This window comes from Cajanus cajan, chromosome 7, assembly GCF_000230855.2.
Source record: "Cajanus cajan strain Asha chromosome 7, NIPB_CcT2T_4, whole genome shotgun sequence".
In the NCBI taxonomy this organism is placed as follows: domain Eukaryota; kingdom Viridiplantae; phylum Streptophyta; class Magnoliopsida; order Fabales; family Fabaceae; genus Cajanus; species Cajanus cajan.
In genome coordinates, this window is record NC_138523.1 from 820,525 (window position 1) to 829,731 (window position 9,207).

Sequence of the window (9,207 nt, forward strand, 5' to 3'; positions counted from 1 at the left end):
CTATCAAATTTTCTTAATTTTTCTTTTTCGGCCTTGATCTGTTCGATTTGTCTTACTTTTTCTGCTAATTGAGCCATATCTCTAAGTTGTTCATTCACAACTTTTTACGAATCGAAAAATCCAAACCTGTAGCGACTATTTTAACCAATTCATGTTCAAGTATGTTGGTATAACATCGAGATTTTAATTTCTTGAATCTATTCAGATAATCGTCTAATGACTCATTATGTTGTCTTTTTACATTCATTAGATCAACTATACTCACTTTCATTTCTCCTCGAAAGAAATGATCATGAAAACTCCTTTCCAGTTGTGTCCATGTAATAATTGAATTAGGTTGTAAAGTTGTAAACCAGGTAAAAGCATGTTTAGTTAGAGAACTCAAGAAATACTTCATTTTTAGATGTTCATTACTTACCAAGTCTCCACACTTGACCAAGTATCTCGCTATATGCTCTACACTGGATTCACCTGCAAATTTCGAGAATTTGGGGACTTTCAACCCCTTGGGTAATTCGAGAATTTCGAGAATTTCAGGAAGGCAGACACAAAGTAAGGATGCTCATTTCGTCCTACTTCGACACCATGCCTATTGAACACCCTCTCTACTATTTGATCTAGATCTTCTTCAAGGTTTCTATGAGGTCTTCCTAGATTAAGAGGCATTTCGTTTCCGACGTGATTATCCATTTTATTCAAGTTTGCACTCATGACTCTCGAAAGCTGGTTATCCCCACATTTGTCACCTATTTTATTTATCAACTCATATAAAGGGATAAGTATATTATGCATCTGAGTTGACAACAAATTCACCATGTCATGATTACTATGATCCATCTGTTGTCGAAGAGCTATCATAGCCTAATTACTTATACCATGTCACGATTACTATGATCCATTTAGGGTGGCATTATACACCTATGGAGGAACATGCATTTGTGGATTTGGCCCAGGATAAGGCATTGACATCTCCACATGCACGGGCTGGGTAGTTCTCCAATTTAAAGGCATGCCCCATGGGTACTCTCGAGTTGCATTCACAAGTTCTTGTGACGTATTCGTTAGTCTTAGAGTACTAGCCACATGTTCAGGAGGTAAAGGAGGCGAGGTTGCCCCCCTTGTTAAAATTGTTACATTTTTTTATTGGGATTCCTATTTTCTGTATCTACCTGTTCTTCATTATTCATATCTCTCCTACTAAATGTAGACATAGTTTTCCCACTCTTAAGTCTCATAAAACATACATAAAACTAGTTCAATTATGTTTGTTAGCAAACGAGTCCCACTGGGCGTGCCAATTTGTTCGTGGGGAATTTCGTTTATGGACTCTTTTTATTCAAACTAGCAAAAATACTTTTCAATTTAGATATGTACTATTAGATTCTTGTTAAGAACGAAAATGAAGGCTACACAATGAATTCAACATGCATGGATTTCCAAATATTCATTGATAGTTACCACAAAATAAGTCTCATGTATGCAAATGTTTAAATGAATTGAGTGAACAACATAGAAATTAACAACATAATTCATAGTTTGTTTCACATAATTGTTGAGTTACAACTTATAATGATTCTGGAAAGCATATAAACTATGATAACTACGCTATACTAAACTAAGATAATCCTATGAAAAGAAAAGACTAAAGAGTGGCCAAAAAGTCATACCTAGCAATCTCGTACACGAGAGCCATATGCGCAAGTAGTGAGTGCTTATGAGAGTTCTCAAGTATGATTTTAAGTCACACCTCCTATTTATAGGAGTTAATGATGGGTGGTTACTATACTCGATGCGGTGTGTCTCAACAACTCCTACTTCGTCGTTTATAACTTCCTTCAACTGTTCTCTATAACTTCTGATAACCGCTCTTTCACGTTCTAAACTTGTGATGTTCTTCTTTGAGTGGGTATCGAAACAGTTATTCAACATCGACTTCATGAAATCGTTCGTTAACCATTTTAAACTTGCTCACGATGCTTATGTTTCGATTTTCAGAGCTTCCCTTGGAATTCCTTCGATTGTCTTGAAATTTTCTTTTTTCTTCCTTTGGTTTCCCCCTCAGGGTTGTCTGGTCCTACTTGCTTTATTGCTCGACCTCAAATCGAGATTTTTTGCTTGAGAGTTTTCTTCTCAATAAGGTACCTTGACGTATTTGGGGTTCAATTCGAGCATCATTGAAATGTATTTTCCCTGAGTAACAATGTCAAACACAATTTTTTAGTTAATTAAACGCATTTAGATAAATGAATTTAGCATACCTCAAAGAAAATTGTCTCCGAAGGAGAATAGAGAATACTAGTGGGAAAAAAGAAAAAGAAAAAAATTTAAGGGTAATGAAGTGAAAACTGAATGGTAGTGTTTCGTGGTTTTGAAGTTGTAGTTGTGATATGACAAAGAAGAAAAGATGTTGTATTTACTCTTCAAATGAGAAGCCATAAGTGACCTAAGTACGGACCGGAAGGGCGACAGTTAATAAATTCTAAAAACAAAAAAAAAAATACTATGTTTAATATTAAAGTAAAGTTTACATAATAAAATTATATTATAAAAATAAATTAAATAATTGATAATTTATATTTACATTTTTCAATAAAAAAATTCCACAAATTTAAAAAAATCTACTCATGATTTTAGAAAAGTACTAAATATAAATACAAAGTTTAAATTTATCATTGACTCTTATATATTAAATACGAAATAATTTGTTTGTGATTGGATAAATATTAAGGATTTTATAATGCTTGAAGGATTGTTTAGGGTTTGTTTGGATAAACCTCTAGAAGCAGTTATAGGAGGAATAAATAGGAAGGAAAAATGAGTTAAGATAAAATTAGTTTATGTATGAGCTAATTTGTTGAAGCTCTTTTATATAGCTTCCCCAAAAAAGTACAAATTAGCTAATACATAAGTTAAAAATAAAAATTTATTTCATTTTATCTTCCCATTTTTTTCTCTAAGAAATGTTTTTGGAAAAATTTATCCACACAGACCCTTATTATGATTTCTACTACCTAGGAGATTATTTGTTTAGTATTTTTACTTTAGAAATCATATAGGAGAGGGAGTAATGCTTCAAGGATAAAAGTGATGGTCATTCGATGATGTTAGGTTTATGCTTTCAATGTTTAGTGTGTGTTTGGATTGGCAACGAGTTGAACTCATCGTGATTTTTGGATCTAACAAATAGATGAAATCATGGTAAGTTCATGACAAAAGCAAGAATCATGGTGAGTTCAACTTATTTATCACCAATCCAAACACACATATAAGCCATGGACTCTTTTATCCAATATATATATGAAACTTTTGACAATTTTATTGGGCTAATTTCTTTATTTTGTTTATCTAATTTTGGAAATTTCTAGATAAACTTATTTTTTAAACCAATGTATTGCATATGCTAGACATTTATTATATTATAATCAAAATAATAAATTATATTTAACACACATGCGTACACATAGTGTGTCTGATTGTTTTAAAGCATAAAAATTATTATTTATTGTTAAAAAAGATTAACCTTGATGTTTTTGGGATTGCCTACGCTCCTAAAAATTGAACTATTTACAATTAAAATTCTTTACCTTCCTAAAGATTTAGATGATATAGGTTCATCAGAACTAAGAAACTTCTTAAAAAACAAAGTATTGTTTCTAAGATTAGAAGACTCAAAAAGAGCATTGAACTCTTCGTTATAGACAAAGTAGTTGTGAGGACATAAAAATGAGTTGTCTTTAAAACAACAATATGATGTTTACTCTTCAATAAGACAACTTTCACACCTATTCCACATGTAAAATATTCGAACTCAAAATTTTTATAAATATTTGGAAAAGTTAGATCATTCGTACCGGAAACTATTTTGTGAGAATTGAAAAGCCTGCTCAAGTTTTCTTTCTAAAAAGGAAGGAAAATTATTCTTTACCAGCTCTTTAAATGGTGTATAGAATTATTTAAAATATAAAGTTCTCACAATTTATGCTTTTATATATAAAAAATTATATTCTCTTTCTTAACAATTGTTTGTGAAAAAATATTTTTCTTCTTTTTACTCCTTTAGTAATCTAGGGGTTGTTTTGCTTTTTTTTATTTATTAATTTTCTTTAAGAAATAGAGCTTTTTTGATTTTTTTATTGATTTGACCCATTCATAATAGTTCTAAAATAAGTCATATTTCTTTTAAGTTAATACACTAATTAGTATAGTTTTTGGTAAAAATTTATTAAGTAATATTTAATAAATTTATTATATAAAATATTACTATATTTGGTTCATTATTTTCAAAATATTTAATTTGATTTCTCTATTTTTAAAATTTTTAATTTAATTAATTATTTTTAAAAATATTTAGTGTTCTTTCCATTTAAGTTGACACTAGCGAAGCTATTGAACATAGGAGATAAAAAGAATAGTGGTTTTTTTTATTTTAAATTAAAAGATTAAATTGAAATTTTGAAAAATAGAAAGATCACATTGAATAATATTAAATTAAAAGAGGAAAAAAAATAATTAACTAATCTAGTATTAATAATTTAGAGTAAATTACAATGAAACCCTCTAACATTCGGTGATATTGGACACAACTTTCTTATTTTTTTTTATTATTATTTTTTTAATGTTTCTATCAACTTTTTATTATTAGATATCACAATTTAATATTTTTTAAATAATTAAGTGAGTTAATGTAATGTTTAAAGAATGTTAATATAATATTTTTCAAATAATTAAGGAAATTATTGCAGGAAAAAAAAACGGAAGTTATATCTAATCTCACATATTTCAAAGGTGCTATAATTCACACTAATATAATTAATGATGTTATTTTCATCATTTAATATATATTTTAGTTTTTTACTTTTATCATGTTAAGATAAAATATAAACATAACTCTACAGTTAAATATATAGAATAAAAAAAACAGGATTGCATCCACTTCCCGTATAATGAAATAAATAATTTATTTATTTCATCGAAAATAATATAACGAATATTATTAATGATAATTTTTTGTTAAACTTAATTTTTCTTTAGAATTTTTTTTTTCAATTAGACAAATCCTGCACTCAATTATATTTGTGAATTTCATCTTCTTCCTCTTCTGGTAGATAGTCGCAGGGATTCTTGGAGATTTAATTTCTTGGAGCTCATGGTTTACTTTCGTTTGAAAAAAAAATGTAAGATTAGTTTCTAAATTTTTGTAGACAGAAATTTATCTAATTATCATTCATAAATTATTGGAAATCAACTACAGACTATCAAAATTTAATTATACAACTAAATCTAATTAGCTGAGATTACATGTAAAATTCATGAAGATTTAGCTTAATATATATGTGATCTATTCCAACAATATAAGAAAAGATAATAAATGATGTAATGATAAATAGAAACAAAGATAAGATAAAATAATTAGTTGCAGAATTATCTTTTTTCTTGTAGAATAAATCAGAATTGATTATTTAAATAATAAAAAAAAATTGAAATGATTATGAATTTTTTCCTCCAAAAATTTCACGATGAATTATAAATTAAATTTATTGACATAATTAAAATTGACACGATAACAAGATATTTGTATATGAATTTTAGTTAAAAAAAAGTATTTTATAGAATGATAATTTTTATATTATAATTAATTTTACTTTAAAATTTAACTTTTAAATTTGACAAATCCCTATATGGATTTCAATTAAGAAAGAAGTATTTTATAGAATGATAATATTTATATTAGACTTAATTTTGCTTTAGAATTTGCCTTTTAAATTTGTCAAATCCCGCCCTCAATTATTTTTGTGAATTTCATCTCACCATTTGAATTTTTGTAATTTTAGTTTATCCGTTAATTTAAAATCTAACTATATATATATATATTTGCAGAAATAGGATTATATCATACCACTTGATGGAAATCAATCATAAATTACCTGATATCAACTACATTCTATGAAAATTTATTAATTAGATAGCAAATCTAATTAGTTGAGATTACATGAAAAAGGACGGATGATTATGAATTTTTTTCCCTCCACAAATTTCACGAAGTTTTCTAAATATATATACTCATAGCTCATTACTGTTTTCTTCTCTTCAAGAATGGTGTGAAGAAACAACATCACATGATCACGATGTTTACCGAATGGAAGAAGATAAGGGTTCTGGGAGAAGGTTCCTATGGAACTGTCTGTCTTGCTACGACCATTTTTCCAAAAGAAGTGCAAGAAGTGTTGATAGCTGTTAAGAGTTCAAAGCCTCACAGGGAAGAATCTTTGGAGAAAGAAGAAGCCATATTGAATTTATTCCATGGTCGCAAAGAAATTGTTCAGTGCATTGGGGGCGTACCCACCATTGAGAATAGTGGTTATGTCTACAATCTGATGATGGAGTTTGCTCCTTATGGCTCTCTTGGAAACTTGATCAAAAGGAGAAAATCACTATTGGAGAGTGAAGTAAAAGTGTACACACGCATGCTTCTGAAAGGGCTTTCTGTGATTCATGAATTTGGAGTCATTCATTGTGATCTTAAACCGGACAACGTTCTTTTATTTCCTTCCCAAGAACATGGTGTGGAGTATGAACTAAAGATTGGTGATTTTGGAATGTCTAAGAGGAAAGAAGAGGTGTTTGATGGTGACTTTTGGAAGATTAAGTTTAGAGGTTCACCATATTACATGTCACCAATCGAGGGGGCAAATCGAAGCAGCCTTGGATATATGGTCTCTTGGATGCATGGTTATTGAAATGCTCACTGGTTTACCTGCATGGCACAAAGTTCCCACCTTACGTGACTTAATGTTTAAACTTGCGGTTCTTAAGGAAGCACCACCAATACCTTCTTATTTCACTCCTCTTTGTCAAGATTTCTTGAATAAGTGCTTTTTCAAGAACCCTTCTCAGAGGTCTACTGCCATCATGCTTCTCAACCATCCTTTTCTTTCCATTACAGATAAAAAATTATGGGTAAGACTCATCATTTTTTTTCATCAATTAATCTTTTCTTTTGTTCTTCCTAAACCCATTATCCAAATAACATGAAATTCATGATTCTAATCATACATACATATAAGGCCTAGACCCTAACCGGAATTAACTAACTCTCGGATTCTTTTCTTTGTAGGAAAATGAAAATTTTATTGAATCCAGACTCATCAAGACACGGCATGTTGGTCTGGAATTGGATAACAATTCTGCAGAAATTACACGTAGAATGTCAAGTTCGTGTGGTTTCTTAAATTCACTCTCAAGTTTGTTACCAAGTGACCTTCTTTCACTATTAGAGTGAAAATACAATAATTGTGTAAATTTATTTGATTTATATTTTATAACACTCTTGAATTCTCCTCAATTAATTGTGTTGGATTTCTTGATAAATTTATTTATATGTTTTTTTTATTAGTGACAATTCTATTGGTATTAAAAGAATTTATAACAATTGCATATCTTGTTTAAACCAATTGAACTAGATCTTTAATAAATTTAGGCTAAAAATCTATTTTAGTCCCTTATAATAATTGTTTGTTTTAATTTAGTCCCACTTTTATTTTTGGTCTCAATTTGGTCCCTAATAAATTAATTGGTTGTAATGTCGGACTTCCGTCCAAATTATTTAGACCGAGTTAACTGTTGGTCACGTGGATACTACGGGGAAGCTACGTAAATGTCACATGGATGTCAAATTTTTGTCATGCATCTGGAACTGGAACGGCCCGTTCTGAATCTGGAACGGCCCATTTTGATTTCACTCTTCGTGCGTTAATTTTGCATCCGGAACGAGCCATTTCGGATGCAAAATTAACACACCAAGAGTGAAACCAGAACGGACCATTCCAGTTTCAAAACGGGTCGTTCTGGTTCTAGAATGTCAGACATATAGTTAATGATTATATCCATAAATTTTAGATCGTAATGACAATACTTATTCATATATTTGTAATATTAAAAATTTTATATATAATTTTTTAAGTATAAATATATATTATAGTTCTTTTTTTACAAGTTTTTATATCTATAATTATGATTAAGGATGAAAATAAACTAGGTCAGATTATGTTATATTATAATTTAACATATTTAAACCTAATTTTTGTTAAAAATACATGTTATAAATATTATATATTTATCTGTCATAGACATTTTTTAAAATGTTTGGTTACATAACAATCTTAAAAACTTACTTAATAATAATTTAACACTAATAAAAATATATAAATAAATATGTTAAATCTTATAAAAATTAAATTTAATTTATTTATCATATAAAAATGTTTTTAATATGTGATATAAATTTTTACAAGACTTAAATATGTTTTTAGTCCCTCAAATTTAGGGTAAATCTATTTTTGATCCCTCAAATTTAAAATTATTATTTTTAGTCCCTGTAATTTCAAAAAATCTTAATTTAGTCCTTATATTCAAATTTTGTTAAGAAATTTATCAATTATTATTGCATAAAATCTACCTATTTGTATCCCTACTAGTGAAAATATCACATTAAATCCGGTTGATATTGCATAATTGTCTTAATTAGTCACTTTCAAATGTTATTGGTGACCTAAGGGACTAAAACAAGATTTTTGAAAATTACAAGGAACAAAAACAACAGTTTTAAATTTGAGAGACCAAAAATAAATTTATCTTAAATTTGAGGGACTAAAAACATATTTAAGCCTTTTTACAATTTTAATTTTTTTTATCAACATAAACAATAAATAGAAAGTACAAAAATTTGACAAATATCAGATAAATGAATAACTCCTCGAAATTTATATTTTATACATACGATAATTTAAATATATATATATATATATATATATATATATTTGAATATAATTTTTATTTTTTAAAATATATTTTTTTAGATTAAAAAAATTGTGTATGTGTAAATGATTTGCTTTCGATTTTTGAACCACACTGGTGTATTATGTTGGTTAGCATTCTGGAACGGCCCGTTCTAAATCCAGAACGGCCCGTTTTGGATGCCAGAATGGCCCATTCTGGTCTTAAAACGGCCCGTTTTGCTTCACGCGTTAGTATTAAATAATGCATCTAGAACGGGTCGTTCCAGATGTAAAATTTACACACCATGAGTGCAACCGAAACGGGCCGTTCCGATTTTAGAACGGACCGTTCTGGTTCTAAATGCATGACAAAATTTAATGTCCACGTGGCATGTACGTAGCTTCCACGTGACATCTACGTAGCTTCCACATG

At 28.8% G+C, this 9,207-nt stretch overlaps 1 pseudogene across 1 annotated transcript; it reads left to right on the plus strand.

The window, feature by feature from the left end:
• The first annotated feature begins 5,913 nt into the window (after window positions 1-5,913).
• Window positions 5,914-8,147, plus strand: LOC145949738 (mitogen-activated protein kinase kinase kinase 20-like; annotated as a pseudogene). Its single transcript, XR_014428163.1, has 2 exons — window positions 5,914-6,957; window positions 7,115-8,147. The product of XR_014428163.1 is annotated as a mitogen-activated protein kinase kinase kinase 20-like (transcript).
• Window positions 8,148-9,207: the final 1,060 nt, after the last annotated feature.